Here is a 16,728-nt window from a genome sequence, read left to right on the forward strand (position 1 = left end):
CACACAGACACACACACACGCATGCACACAAAACACATACATTTACATGCAGTTAGATGTCTGTATATTTAAGTGCATATCTATTAAATGTATGTATTTATAAGCAAAACCAAGTAAGTTATAATCTTTCAAAGATATCTTCTCTTTTATGCTTTTATTCAAAAACAAAGAGTATTGGAATGGTTATAAGTAATTCTATATACACACATATAATAAACTTTATATGTATATACATACATGTCTCTCTATATATCTATGCAATGCATATTATATATAAGCACAATGCATACTAATAAACTTTATATAAACACATAATATATGATTTGCACATATACACATATCATATATGAATTATATATATTATATATCATCTACACATAATATATAATAACCATTATATACATTATACACACACGACATATTATATACACATAAACACATACGTATATATAATAACCACTATATTTGTGTGTATAACCATTTATAACCATTCCAGTACTGTTTGTCTTTGAATAGAAACATCAAAGAGAAGATGTCTTATTTTTAGAAGATTTAAACCTACTTGGTTGTAGGTCTGTCGCAGCACTTTTTAGTTAATGGAGTTCATCTCCATCTGCTTAAATCCTGCCTCATCTTCTAGGTAAATGCTACCTTTTCTATGACCCATTTTTGCATCTCTCCCTTCTAGAAATTCTGTTCTGTTCAGATTCTAGTTTGACAATATCTCTCCTAAAATGTGGTATCCAGAACTCGATGCAATACTCCCAAAGCTGACTTTCAGCTGAAGTGATCTCTCCCTTCTCTACTCTCTCATAGTACTTTGTTTCCTATCTCACTTGTGTACTTATCATACTCTGCTTTGTATTATGTCTATTTATTTATTTCCCTACATTGTAAGCTGCTTAAGAACTAGGACTATGCATTCCTTATCTTTGAATCCCCCTCAGTACCTAGAACAGCACCTTACTTGTAGCAGACACTCAACGTTTATTGAATTGAAATGGCAATGAAATGGCAAATGATCAGTCATTTATTCATTCAAAAACATTTACTAAGTATTTGTTTTGTGAAGAGGAAACATATTTTTAGATAAGATGGTCTATGATATTAATGAAGATGACATTGAACAGACCCCATCAGAACATTTACAGGAGTCTTATAAGAAGGAGTTATTGACATATGACATCAAATTTATATTATCATTCATTTTACCCAAAGTTCAAAGCACTTTGCATCATTAGCCAATCAACAAGCATTTATTAAGTACTTGTTGCATGCCAGGCACTGTATTAAGTCCTGAGTATACAAAAACAAAAAAAGAAATGGTCTCTGCCCTCAAAGTACTTATATTCTATCAGGGAAAATAGTAGGTACATATATATGGATTGTATATTTATGATCCTCAAAATAATCTCACACACAGTTCAGTAGATAGTGGGGAGGTGTTCTTCTCTCTATTTTACATGAGGAAATTGAGACAGAAGGTGGTTCAATGACTTTTTTAGAAGCACACAACCAGTTGCAGTGAGGAGTTCAAGGGATAGAAGAGTAGGAGTAGGAAGGCTCCGGACTTCCCCCTTGATGCTTTTTCCATTGTACTAGGCTGTCTTTCCATTCCCCAGGGCTGGTTGGGTTGGGATGGAAGGTCACTCTGGCTGAATCATGCAAATATTTGATTTGGCTGCTATTCAGAGAGTGCCCTTCATTGGGAGGCTCAGCCTGCTCAGTTGAATATTTTAAGGTGTGGTTATGAAACTCTGCACACCACCCAGCCAGCCCTAAAAAGCGTGTCACGCACTTACTAGTCAGCCTTCTTGAACCTTAATCCAGTTCATCCTCAACAACAGCTTAGTAAGTGTATAATTCTTCTAATAATAGCATCAGTAAGTGAACATACACCACATCTGTCATTCTGAGGAGCCTTTTGGAAACTATGCACAGGTGTTCCTCTTTCTTTATACCTAGGGGAGGGGGCTGGACTCATTGACTTCTCAAGACTCTTCTAACTCTCCAGATTCTATCATATCATACCATCTATATTTATTTATATTTATTTATATCTATATTTATTTATCTACATATCTACAACCTGATGTCATGTATACAACCGATGCATTACATACATTGGATGTCAGTGAGTTTGGTCACTGAGGAGTCATAGCAATGTGGATTGATGGAGGGCACAATTGGATACGTCCAGTTGCTGTGTCAGACATGTAACCTGTCTCTTACAGAAGGCTGTAATTTGGGGAACAGAAATCAGCACATGCTAAGCACGTCCTAAGATTGTTTAGGTTTCAGTGTGGAATGTTAGGCTGTGATGTGTGTAGCAGCTGCAAAGAAAGGCCATCTGTGAAAGAGTTAATAGGTCAGGTTGTCAAAGTGCTAATATTAGGGATGAAGAAGGTTGGGTTGGTACAACCTTGGGGCATTTGTTGGATGTACAAAAATAGAAGCTGGGGGTGGGGGAGGGGAAGGCATGGAGTAGGAAAGGCATTGAAGACAGAGCATCAACATTGTCTATTTGGGAGTAGTTTGAGGTGTGAATGAAAGAGATCATAGGTGTCTTGGATTCCCAAGTTTAACTAACAAACTAGCATGGTGACAAATAAGGACAAGGTTGATTGTGCTCTAGATAGAAATGCTAAAAAACCTGGAGTGAAGTCCATTGTATTTCTCTTAAAACTGTTCAGTTAGATTAAGTTCCTGAAACCTGAATGATTCTATAAGTTTCTTCAAGGAAGAAACCTTGGCTCCATGAAGTGACTCAGTGAACAAAAATTCTTTGTTGGGAAAAACCACATAGAACAGAAGATTATTTCTCATTTTCCTGTTCTCCACTGGTTTGGGTTTGAGGATCATCTGAGAAGTGGTGCTGCATAGGACCACCTCATTTCCGTCTCATCCATCCTGAGCCAATTTTGTGTCTGGTCCTATCTAAAGGGAGGAATGATCCTATCAAGATGGAACTGGTAATCTTTAAGACCAAAAAGTGATGTAACCTTTAATGATTCACACCTCCAGAGAGGAACACAGTTAACGTAAAAGAAATTACAGTGGGCAGGGCAGAGTTTGAGTTTCATTTCCTTCTTCAGCTGTAATTCTAGAGGAGTGCTCATACTGCTTCATAGTTAAAAAAAAAAAAAGCATTTATTAAGCACATAGTTGTACTCACAGGCACAAGTCTGATTGTAGGAGTCATTGATACAGTTCAGAATACTGAATTTCTTCACAGAAACCTGTGTTGTCACAAAGGATGGTAGAAAAAATGAATACTCTTTCTAACAAAGTTTAGAGGGTATCGTCCTCTTTGTAGGCAGAGGGATGGCCAAGACAATTTCACAGCACCCCCTTCTGTGATTACATCCTGTAGTTGATATCATACTGATCTACCATGATGACATTTTACATAGAATATATAGTGAGGTAGCAAGAAGAAATAGAGAGAGGGCTGGCCTTGAAGATCTGAGTTCAGGTCCAGTCTCGGATATGTACTGTCTGCCCATGGGTAAGTCACTGCCTACAGTGACCTCTCTGAGACTGTTAGTTCTATAACAATCTGGTCTTCTTATTTCTCTCATCTATAGTGCCCCATATATGCTAGATGTTGTTGTTTGTTCTTCCTTCCAGAAGAGGAACAATAACATCAGGACTTGCAAGTGAATTAGATTTAAATGAGGCAAAGCTGTGCAAAATCACCAGCCTCATTCTCTCCTCCAGAGTTATTGGGGGGGGGGGGGGGGGGGGGTGTCATCCAGTGGCAAGACAAAGATCAAGAAAACTGGAGATGGCCCCAGAAGCAGTGGGAGACCTTGGTCATTTTAAGCAAGGTCTTCCCCAGGTCTCAGTTTGTCTAAGGCAACACCCATTCAGTGATTTAAGCTAGATAAGAAATGAGACAAAAGATGACCTAGTTTGCCTACTCAAAAAAAAAAAATCATTCTGGGAGAGGAAGATTTTTAGGGTGTCTGGCCAGAACAGGGGTGCAGCACATAGAGTACCTGTCCTAGGTCATAAAGACTTGAGTTCAAATCCAACCTCAATCACATACTAGCCGTGTGAGCTTTGGCAAGTCACTTAACCTTATTTGCCTCAGTTTTCTCATCTGTAAAATGAGAAAGAAATGGCAAACCATTCCAGCATCTTTGCCAAGAAAACCCCAACTGTAGTCATGAAGAGTCTGATATGACTGCAACACTGGTCAATTCTCCTCTTATGGATCTACCTCTTAGAATTTTGTTTCCTTCAAGACTCAGTTCAGGCACCACCTTCTACATGAGGCCTTTCTGGATCCCACAGCATATTTCTCCCCTCTTCTCCACTCCCCCCCCCTCAACTTCAGACCAGCTACTAGCATTCTCTCCCTGATGATCACCTTTCATTAATTCTATGTTTTCTAAATAGATTTGATAAGTACAGTTTGTTTTTACATTACTTACATTTCCCTCTCTACTCTTCCCTCTCTCCCCTGAAAGAGAGAACAAGAGGGAAAGAGGGAGAGAAAGAGAGAGGTAGGGAAAGAGGGTGAGGGAGAGAGAGAAGGGAAGAGAGGAAAAATGGAAGGGGAGATGGAGAGAGAGAGAAAGAGAGAGGGGGGAAGTAGAGAGGAAAGGGAGAGGGAGGGAGAATGTATTTCCCAAGTGCTTACTAAGTTTAAGATGGTACTAGGGATACACATACAATAGAACAAATTGGTCCCTACTCTCAAGAAGATTACATTTTAATAGAGGAAGGCAAAACTTAAAGGAAAGCTGGCAGTGAGGAGGGGGGAGAAAAAAGGTTCCCCTTGGTGCTGGTGAGAAGATGGAGCAGCGAGGAGAGTGAATTGATTTGGGAGTATGGCTGGGACTGCTCATGAAATGACAATCCTGGCCCCAAACTCACCAATCAGGAAAGCCGTCCCCAGGGCAGGGAGGTAGTTCCAGGTGAGCAAGGTTGCTGGTGAGGAGGTGGAAGAGAGCCATCTCTCATAACAAAGAATTTTTTTTTAAACATTAAGTGAAAAAAAAAAATCAACCAACTAATCAACCCATTAAAAGCATCTGATTTCATTTACAATGTTTCATATCTGTGTACCCTCCCCTCCCCCTGGCCCACCCCTATATACTATCTCTTCTTCAAGGCCAAGTGTCTTCTTTTTCCATGTATAGTATTCAGTTTCAATTGTTTAGGGGAGGGATTTCTTTACATTTACATCATCATGGTCATTTGTGGTCCTGCCTCTGTTTACTCTGCTTTGCATCAGTTTCCACAAGTCTTTCAGCACTTCTCTGCATTCATCAAATTCATCATTTCTTACAGCACAATAATATTCCCTTAGATTCATATATCATTATTTATTTAGTTATTCCCCAATGGATGCACATCTGCTTTTTTCACCAGTTCTTTACTAGTATAAAAAGTGCTGCAATATGTGTTTTGTTACATATATGGAGCTTTTCTTTTTGCCAATGATCTCCTTGGGATATAGACTCCACATCTATATTGTATTTATCTGCACATCTGTCTATAGGTCTCCTATCCATTGAAGGGATGGGCAATTGAAGGGATTATTTCACTAACCCTTAAGTACCTGACACGTTAGAAAATACCTAATAAATGCTTGATTGTTAGTTAATTAAGAAGCAGATCTTCATCTGTAGAGGTAGTTTCTATACTAGAAGTCCCTTACAATAATAAAATCACAGATTTGGGCCCCCAAAACATTCTAAATCTCTGCTTGGTTGAGAAATCAACAAACATTAAGATCTTAATTTTATTTTTCTTATCTACATATATGAACACATTCTCCTCCCATCTACCTGTTTTCTTTATCCATTTTAGGATATACACATTTCAATGTACTACAGCAAATACCAAAAAGATGGAATTATCTTATTTCAGGAAACCAGAAAGTAAGTAAATACTGTGATTATTTTGAAAGGAACCTTAGAAACTATTAAGGAGGGATAAAATCTTTCTTTGTTTTCAAGGTGAAAGATATTAAATACCACTTTAATGCTTACTGACAGTTAAAGGCATCACTGGATGGTACATTATGATGTTTTTTTTTCTTCTTTAGAAAAACAATTCTTTACCTTTAGCATAGTCCTAACATCGAGGAAATTGTTGTGTTGCTCTTATGGTCCTAGCACATTTTGTACACATACACTGAACCTACTTAATCAGTGGCAATATTGCAAGAGAGGGGAAATGGTCATTAGGAAAATACAGATATTACTTCTTAGCTTAACACAAGAGGATTTATTAAAAGTTCTAAAAAACAAAACAAAACAAAAGGAAAGACATAAGGCACCTAAGCAGTCAGTTAGAGAACAACACTGTTTCTCCTACACAATAGACTCCTTCTCTGTTACATCCCTGGACTTCAGTCTCCACTTCCCTTTGAACTCATAATGAGCCCCATGCAAGACTAAGAGAAGGCATCATTTAGATCACCAGTATTGACAGAAGCATTCAGGACCAACTGTTCTAGCCAAGGTAGTCTGGAAATCAGGCAAGGTGTCTAATAAACTAATTTCAAGCAATGGGCTTATTCTTCTCATCACCTTTGGCAAAAGATCCAAATGGATCTTGGGGTGTCAGAAGAGCAGCAAAGCCCGAATGCTGTCATTAAATATAAAAACAAAAGAATAAATGTTGATTTATTCTCAATTAACCAAGATTCTGTTTGCATTGGAAAGAGAATAATAATTACAGGCATTTGTATATGGCTTCAAAGTTTGCAAATTACGTTGCCTATGTTGTCTCATTTGAGCTTTACAACATCCCTGGGTGATAAGTACCAGACATATAATCATCTCTGTTTTATAGAGGAGGCCCTTGAAGCTTAATGACTTGTCTTTCATCTCCCAGCTAATAAGTGGCAGAGGTAGTATTTGAGCAAGATTTCTTGACTCCAAGTCTAACTAACACTCTGATGTGATACAGAGCCATAGCTAGGAATTCTTGTACCTGAGTCAATCAGTTGAGGGGGGATGTTGTGTATTGCAGAGGACAGTCCAACCCGAATTCTGGTAAGCTAAGAGAGGCAACAGCCCATCTCTCAGAGAGTCTGGGCTGTATTCCACACCATATGTCATAACCTAGAGTTCTTGACATTCCACCCTCAACCTCTGGGAGGAAGTAGCTGAAGGGTGCCTGCTGGTGGGGAAGATGAACCCTGGAAGAGGAACACCATAGTTTATAGTACCCTACAGATGGTAATATGAGACTGGGCAAGAGAGGGGGAAGTAGACCAGATTCCTCCTCCCACACTTCATACTTGAATCCAAGGGCAAAGTTCTGGTCATCTTCCAATAGTTATGGGTCTTCTGTACTATTCATTATTCTGCCTCAAAATAGGAGAGAATGATGGAAGTCTTTTTCTTTTAAAAAATTTTAATTTATTTTTTAGGGAGGGGGATGGCAAGGCAATTAGAGTTAAGTGACTTACCCAAGGTCACACAGTAATAAGTGTCAGAGGCCTGATTTGAACTCACGTCCTCCTGACTCCAGGGCTAATGCTTTATTCACTGTACCACCATGGTCTTTTTGTAGCTATGTCATTGTTCTGAGTCTATCCTCTCTATTCTCCTACTTCATTCATGCACCATGGCCCAGGAGAAATATATGAGTGTGCACCTCCTTCTCATCTGTCACATATCTCCTTCCATCATCATTCAACAGCCTTTCCTCACATGAGGTTCACTCCATTCATCTTTATCACTTGTTCCACATCCTTTTTCCCATTATCTACTAGATACAAGTCATTCTTGCTCTTTTCTCAAGGAGTTCAACACTTGGTTCAGTCTTTCTATCCACCCCAAACCTTATTCTAATATTTGGGGACTTGGATCTGCACATTGATGTCCCCATAACACCCTGGTGTCATGCTTCATTGATTTCCTTTATCTTCTATTACCACCACTGTACCTCAGCCACACAGCTCCTTTAGATCTCATGATTACTCATAACTTTGTGACCTCCATGACCTTGAACACTAGAATTTCCCTTTCTCATAATCTCTTGTCCTTCCACTTCTGCCTCATACCAGTTGGCCTCTTCAATGCCTTCACCATAGATTCTAATCTCATCATCCCTCACCAACCATAATCCCTGCTTTTCCCTCACTTGTGTCTCTTCATCATCTTAATCCTGTAGTTGACCACTTCAACCAGTCATCTGACTTCTCCACTCCTTACCCTGTTCTGCTAAATGTTATCAGATGAAGTCATACAATCTTGCCAATTCACTACAAAATCATGTCACCTAATCTCAGCTGTTTCCTCCTTCCAGTATAAGAATCTTTTCTAGTTGAAATAGAGACAATAGATGGAGCATTAGACTTGGGGTCAACAAGACCTGAATTCAAATCCCACCTTAGTCACCTACTAGCTGTGTGACCCTAAGCAAGTTATTTCAACTCACTCATCCTCAGTTTCCTCTTCTGTTATGTGAGGATAATAATAGTCCCTACTGCACAGGGTTATTGCAAAGATCAAATGAGATGATATAAAGTACTTGCTAAATCTTATAGCACTATATAACTTCTATTACTATTTTTTCCCTTCATTGATTTATCACACTCCCTACTATGATTTTTTCAAAACCTCTCATTTTTCTCTTTTTTAAAAATTCTGTTGATGTTCCTTTTTATCTAGTTGTCACTTTGCGATCACTGACTCCACCTCCATAAAAGAACAATCCCTTATAGCAAGTATGTACAGTTAATCAAAACAAATAAACATCGGCCATGTCTGACAATGCATCCTTGTTTTACGCCAACTAAATACTCCACCTCCTCTCTGTTGCGAGATGACAGGCATGGTTGTACGGCAGTCCTCTGAAAGCCTAATTCTTCTCTTATCTTGAGCCCCCTACAATGACTCCACTGTTCTCTCTTGTTGCTCTCAGTGAAGGTTGACCAAGACCCTCCATGATGAATCACATCATCACAGTATTTAAACATTGGAAGAGACTTAGCAGCCATCAGTCTAAACTCAGTTCAATAGTAAAAAAATCAAAAAGAATTCATTTTTTCATCTTTCCTCCAATCACTGAGGAAGACATTTTGCCAAGATCCACCCTGCTCCCTGTACTGTGTTCTTATGACATAAGTTATTCATCTTCTTTCACTCCTCTTACTTCATGTAATAACGTAACTCACCCTCTCAGATATGTGGAGGGTCTAGAAAAACAACACAAGTTTCAAGGTACTCTGTGGGTCTACATCAATTAAAAAACCATAGCTCTGTTGATATTTTTCCTTTTCCTAGTCAACCAGGAGAGATAATTAATTCAAAGCAAAGGCATTTATTTTGATTTAGTTCTGGAAGACATTTGGTATAGTTCTAAAAATGCTAGTTAGATAAATATGAATTGAGGAAATGAGTATAGCCAGAGAGAAAATATAATTATTAACTTTTGTAAATAATAAGATGGTCTACTTAGAGAACCCTGGAGATTCAATGGAAATTAATTGAAACAATTAATAACTTCAGCAAAATAGCAGGATATAAAAGAAACCTACACAAACCATCAGTATTTCATTATATTACTGACAAAACCCAGCAGGAAGAGACAGAAAGTGGAATTTCATTCAGAATAAGTACAGAACATATAAAATATTTGGGAGTCCACCTACCAAGACACAGAGAAATTATACGGCTACGGCTACAAAGCTACAGCTATACAAGCTATAGAAATAAAAGTGACCTAAATAATTGTGGAGATATTAATTGATCCTGCTTTAGTGGTACAGTGGGTAGTGCATTGGGCCTAGAGTTAGGCAGACATGAATTCAAATACAACCTCAGATATTTACTGACCCTGGGCAATTCACTTGACCTGTATTTGCCTCGGTTTCCTCGGTGGTAGAATGGGGATAATATGAGCACCTACTTCTCAGGGTTGTTGTAAGAAACAAATAACATGATAATTATAAAGTATTTGGTATGGTACCTGGAACACATAAGTGTTATATAAATGTTAGCTATTAATATCAGTGTAATAAAAATTATAATACTACCTAAATGAATTTACTTATTTAATGTCAAAACAAATAAACTACCAAAGGATTACTTTATAGTACTCAAAAAACAAAACAAAACTATTCTTATGAAACAAAAGCTCAAGAATCTCAGAGGAAATAATGGAAAAAAAAAAAAAAGAAAGAAAAGAAATAGGTCCTAACAGTACAGGATCAAGAACTATATTACAAAGTAGTAACTAATCATCCAAACGATTTGATACTTTTTATGAAACAGAAAAGCTAATCAGTGGGAGATTAGGAACCAGAAGCAAAGAGACATGGGAGCATAGTGTTTGATAAACCCAAAGACTACAATTAATAATGTAAGAACTTTCTATTCAGCAATAACAGTGGAGAAAATTAGAAAGCATTCTGGAAGAAATAAGATCTAGAACTTGACACCTAACACCTGACACCACACACCACTATATAAATTCGTGACTTAGATATAAAAGGTTATGTCATAAACAAATTAGAGGAATGGAAAAGGAGATAGCTTTCAGAACTACAGATAGAGAGGATAAGTTCTTTACCAAACAAAGAAGAGAGAGGATCATAGGGGATAAAAAGTAATAATTTTAACTCCATAATATTGAAAAGTTTTTGAACAGATAAAAGCAATGCAGCTAAAATGAGAAGGAACATGATTAATGGGAGAAAATTTTTGTAGCATGTGTATCTGATAAATATCTGATATCTAAGGTACTTGGAAAATCAATTCAACCATATAACAATAAGAGCCATTCCCCAGTAGATAAATGGTCAAAGGACACAAACAGATAGTTCTCAGAGGAAAAGCAAGCTATAAACAATTATATGAAAAATGTCCCCAAATTAATGAGACATATGAATTAAAGCAATGCTAAAGTTCCACATCACACTCATTAGATTAACAAAGATGATAAAAAAGGAAAATGGCAGTTGTTGGAGGGAATGTGGAAGCAGCTACACTAATGTACTGTTGGTGGAGCTGGAAATTTAGAACTATACCCCAAAAGTCACTAAATTGTGCTGACTTTTTGACCTAGCAACACCACTACCTATCTTACACCCTAAAGACATCAAAGAAGGAAGGGAAAGAATTCATATACACAAAAATATTTACACGAGCTCTATTTGCCTCAACAAAGAAGAAGACAATAAGAGGGTGGCCATTATTTGGAGAACAACTAAACAAATTATGGTATATGAGTGAAATGGAATACTACTATCATATAAAAAGAGACAGAAGAAGTAGATTTAAAGAAACCTGTGAAGATTTATGCATTGATGCAGAATGAGATGAACAAAATTGGAAGTATGGTTTATACAAAGACTGCAACCTTGTAAAGCAAAACAACTTTCAGAGACTTAAGAACTTGGATCAATACAATGACCAACTAGAACTCCAGAGGATGAATGATGAAGCATGCTTCCCAAAGCATTTATGGATTAGAGTTATGAATCATTTGTGGATTCCTAAAGAAATTATGGATGAGAGATGCAGAATAAGACAGGCATTTTAGAAAGGGCCAATGTGTGAGTGTATCTTGCAACACTATGCTAACTTTTTACAAAGAAGGGGAGGGCAGAGGGTATGATTTAGGATTGGATCTAGTGAGAGTAATGAGTTCAAATCAGACCTCAGACTCTAGCTGTGTGACCCTGGGTAAGTTGCTTAATGAACTGAAGAAGAAAATGGCAAATCATTCCAGTATCTTTGCCAAGAAAATCACAAAATGGATTATAAAGAATCGAATATGATAGAAAAATGATTAAACAATAAAAACTTCTTAAAAATTGTACATAATGAGCTTCACAGTTTTATATGAAATCTTCTTTTTCAATTCTTTGTATTTGGAAATGGTTTGGTTTGGGATCTGTCAAGTTTAGAATGACAAAAAAATTTTATAAGAAATAGAGTCACATTTTTTAGAAGTCAATTAATAAAATAGCATAGTAAGAAATGTAATAATGAAACATTTCTACTCCATAAACCTGGGGCACATTCTCCCACAAATTTTCCACAGCAGTGGGAAAAGTGAACAAATCTAAGGAATGTTTATGGCAAAGTACATAATTGAGAAACCCATGCAAGAGGCAACTCATGTCTCAACTAGCTAGCAGACTGCCAATATCTTCCAGTGATATCATCATGCTTCTAGCACTGGACCTATTCCCCATGGTTCTCAAGTAATATGCAGGCTCTGCCAGGCACATACTCTCCTCCAGGAACACATACTGCCATGGTCACTCCTGAATGGATCTCATTGGTCTTGCGGCGATCTTTCTCTGCTACCAACTTCTTAGCTTCACTTCATCAGAGAACCTACTAGCCATTTCAGTTCCTGTCTGGTAAGGTTCAGTGGCTAGCAAGGCTCTTCTTGATCAATGTGGTCTGACAATTCTTTAGTTATACCCATGACTAACATTGGACAACCAGATGGCACAGTGGATAGAGCACTAGGCCTGGAGTCAGGAAACTCCATCTTCCTGAGTTCAAATCTGGCCTTAGATGCCAACTAGCTATGACCCTGGGCAAATCTCTTAACCCTATTTGCCTCAATTTCCTCATCTGTAAAATGAGCTGGAGAAGGAAATGGCAACCTACTCTTGTATCTTTGCCAAGCAAATTCCAAATGGGGTCACGAAAAGTTGGACATGAATGAAACAAAACAACAACAAATAACTAACTTATTCAGTCAGATTATCCTCAGGTCAGATTTAGTTGTGGGGTTTTTTTGTTGTTGTTTTGGTTCTAAATTCTTCTTCCTGGTTACCAAAGGAAAGGTCTCTCTGTTCCAAGCCTCTTTCTGATCTACAACGGGAAAGGCAGGTTTTGATTTTCACTTCCTTTTCCTTCATCTATACATCACATTAAATAACTATGGAAATTAAGGTTAGAAAGTCCTTATAGCTTCCACTTGATTTCTGATTGGGAATCATTTCAGTGGCTGCCTATTCAGCAAAATGACTGTCTGGGTCTGAGCCTTCTTGGTTTTCTCAAACCCAAGATTCTTTTTAGTCTTTCAAGCAAATGAGTGAGAGGAAGAAAGGTAGAGAACCACAACAAAAAAAAAAATCCACCAAGTATTCATAACTCTCCATCTCTGTCTTTTGTTACAGATTATTCTTATGTTTATTATGTATACATGGTCAGCAGCAAGCTTCCTTGGCTTTGAGGTACCCAACACTTACCTACAGACTCCTTTTCTGCTGCCTGTAGACAGTCCTCCTTAATAAAAAAAAACAAAAATAAAAACCTTTATTCAGTTCATCCAACCCTTCAAGCCATCCCCCTTTCACTGTACTAAACTCCTAGAGAAAATCATCTACTCTCACGACTCCATTTTGCAATCTGACCTTCAGGTGAATTACTTGGCCAAAATAGCTATTTCCAAGGTTTTTTAATGATCTCTTAAGTGCTAAATTTGATGGCCTTTTTTCCTGTGATCATCAGCCTCTGTTATCATCATCATGCCATTACTGAGTCAGCGTTTCAACTAGAAGAGAGTACAACGTGTCCTGGTCTAAGAAAGGTTGCTCATTGTGTCTTTCCCACCCTCCACACCCCTCACATAGCTATAATAAATCTCCATTTAAAGTAGTTGTAGCAATTTACCCCTGATTTTTGGGTTCAGACAGAGAGACTAGGCCAGAATTCACTACAGCTTTTGACATTATTGATTATTTCCCCACCCTGCCCCCCCAATAATGTCTATTCTCTTGGAGTCTTTGATTACTCATTTCTGGTTCTCTTTGTGTTTGTCTGATTGATCTTTCTGAATCTTCTTTACTGAATTACTATATCTCCTTTATCCTAAGCATTGTTTCCCCTGAAGACTCTGTTCTTGGCTCTTTTCTATTTCTATACTCTCTCCAATAGTGATCTCATCTTCTCTCATAGGTTTAATTATCATCTCTATGCAGAAGACTCTCCTAGATAAATATTTAGCCCTGAACTTTCTCCTGAATGTCAGTTGTCTTCCATTGCCAACTGCTTGTTGCACGTTTCTGCCTGAATTTCTTGTTGGCATCTCAATGTAATATATCCCAAACTGAATTCATCATCATCACATACCATCAAAAGCATACACTTCCTACTATTCACCTGAGTTTGTAACATGAGGGGCTTGCTTGACTCTTCCCTGTCCTTCAGAGCTCCATATCTAATCAAGTGACCAAATCATGCTGATTCTACTTCCAAACCATTCATTGAATCATAGGATCTAGACATGAAAGAGGCTTGAGAGATCATCTACCTCAACTTCCTCTTTTATAGATGAGGGAATGAAGACCCAGTGAGGCTTAATGACTTGACCAAAGTAATATAGGTACCATCTCCTTCTCTCTACTTAAACTATTTCTATGTTAGTTCAGGCCCTCAACCACCTTTCACCTGGACCATTTACATAGATTCCTAGTAAATCTCTCTCCTTCCAGTTTCTTCTCTCCTCCCAAGTCAAGGGATATTTCAGCTCCTCTTCTTTCTGCTCTGCTTTTTCTCTATAATATCCCATGTCTAGAATCAAGGCAAAGATCCACCATCATCTGGATTCAGGCTGTCTCTCCAGCCTTATTTCATATTTTTCTTCACAAACTTCAATTTCTTTCCGAACTGAGATAAAAGCTGCTCTCTGTACTCAATTTTCTATCTCCTTCACCCAAACTGTCCTCCATGCCTGTTATATCCTCCCTGTTTCACCTCCAGGTCATCCCTTTAAGACTTAGCTCTGGGGTCATCTCCTACAGGAAACCTTCCTTCCTCCCACCTCCTCCCACCTCCACCCAAGTTTATTAGTCCTCTTTTTCCTTAAGTCATGATTTTGAATTTATGTATGTCATGTACATGTTATATTCCCACAATAGACTGTAAATTCCCTGAAGTTAGAATGGTTTTGTTTTTGTCTTTCTTTGCTGCTGGGATTAAATGGACTTCACTCAAGAATTTGATGAGTCAGTCAGTGCTCAAGGCCCTTTTATTTGCTGTGTTTAAGGGATGACCGCATATATATGTGTCTTAATTGGTGACACAAAATAAAGGGAGATAGGGACAAGGGAAAGGTGCCAAGGCAGCCCACTGACCCCCTTGCACTGGGATTGGGGCCAACACCTTTAAAGCATAACTGAAATCTATCAAGGGAAGGATATGGCAAGACATGTCACCCAGGAGCCTAGACCAAAATCGTCTGCAGCCCATGGCCCCAAGATTTGGTATATTGTTACTCCACCACAGGTGGAGAACCTGAAGCCTTGAGGCCACATGTGGCCTTCTGGGTCCTTGGGTGTAGCTTTTTGACCGAGTTCGGGTTTTACAGAATAAATCCTTTTATGAATGGTATGTGTTCTGTGAAGTTTGGATTCAGTCAAAGAGCTGCACTTGAGGACCTAGAAGGCCACATTTGGCCTCAAGGTTGCAGATGCAGGCTTTTGCTGGAATTCCTGGCTCAGTGCTTCAGGGCAGGAAATTCTAGGGTTAGGAAAATCATTTAGTTTGAAAGTTGTGGTAATTCTTGGGTCAGAGGAGCTCAGGAACCTTATGGTGAGTTAATGGGTGCTCAGATGGGTCCAATTGGGTTTGACAGCCCTGAAGTCACTGGCAGGGAGACACTAATCAGCTAGGAAAATAGCAGCTCCCAGCCTGGATTAGAAGATTCCAGATATGGGAGGTCCTGGACAAAGGGCACAGTAGACAGTAAGGAAGAATTAGCATCATTAGAAAATATGTGTAGTGCAGAAAAACACTAAGGCAGAAAAATGGGAGACTTTTCTGGAATTTAACAGCATATCTAGCATCTTTCACATACTAGGTACTTAATAAATCTTTGTTAAATTGAATCGAATTAAGTATTTGGACTAGGCTAACCATAGAATGAAAAAGAAATTAATGACACATGTCCTTAACCTAGGAACAAAGTGGGGAGATGGAAAGATAAAACAAGAAATGCCAGGATCTGGATCAATCTTGAGAGGGCATTCTTAACCCTTAGAACCTCCAACAACAGGTCTGTTAATGCCATCACTGAATCAGTGTTCCAGTCAGAGGAGTGTACAGTGTCCTCTGGTCTAAGAGAGGTTGTGTGTCCTCCCTGTCCCCTCATACCACCACAGAGCTATGGTGAATCTCTATTTAAAATAGTGGTATCAACAAACCCTTGACGTTGGAGTCTGGGCAGAGAAGAGCAGACCAGAGTGACAAATCTGTTACCCAAATGGTGGAAGTCATTGTAGGAGGTGGCTGATAAAAGTACTTAAAGGGACTGAGGTGAAATGCTCTGCACACAGTAGACATTTCATAAATGTTTGTTGAGTGGTCATATTACCTTCTGTTTCTAGAATACCAGATTTGGAAGGGACCTTAGAAGTAACTTAATTTCTCTCAATCTCAATGTCCTCATCTCTAAAAGCAGATCATTTTATCTGTTATATTTACATCATAGTGTCATTGTAAAAACCAAATGCAATAATATATGCAAAGCACTTGAAAAACTTCAAAGCACTTTAGAAATGCCAGCTATTCCTATTAGCATTATTGATGAAGCCTCTCTGAGCCTCTATTTCCCCATCTGTTAGAGAGGTACAATAATACTACTTACCTCACAGGATTATGGTGAATATAAATATATATATCATATAAATGTGTGAATGTTACTATCATTATTCTTGTATCCCTCCTTTCCAAGGGCTAATCCAGATTAATCACTGAGGATCCAAAGGACTTATGGTGTAGTAGTGGA

The sequence above is a fragment of the Notamacropus eugenii genome, chromosome 4, assembly GCF_028372415.1.
Source record: "Notamacropus eugenii isolate mMacEug1 chromosome 4, mMacEug1.pri_v2, whole genome shotgun sequence".
NCBI classification, from domain to species: Eukaryota; Metazoa; Chordata; class Mammalia; order Diprotodontia; family Macropodidae; genus Notamacropus; species Notamacropus eugenii.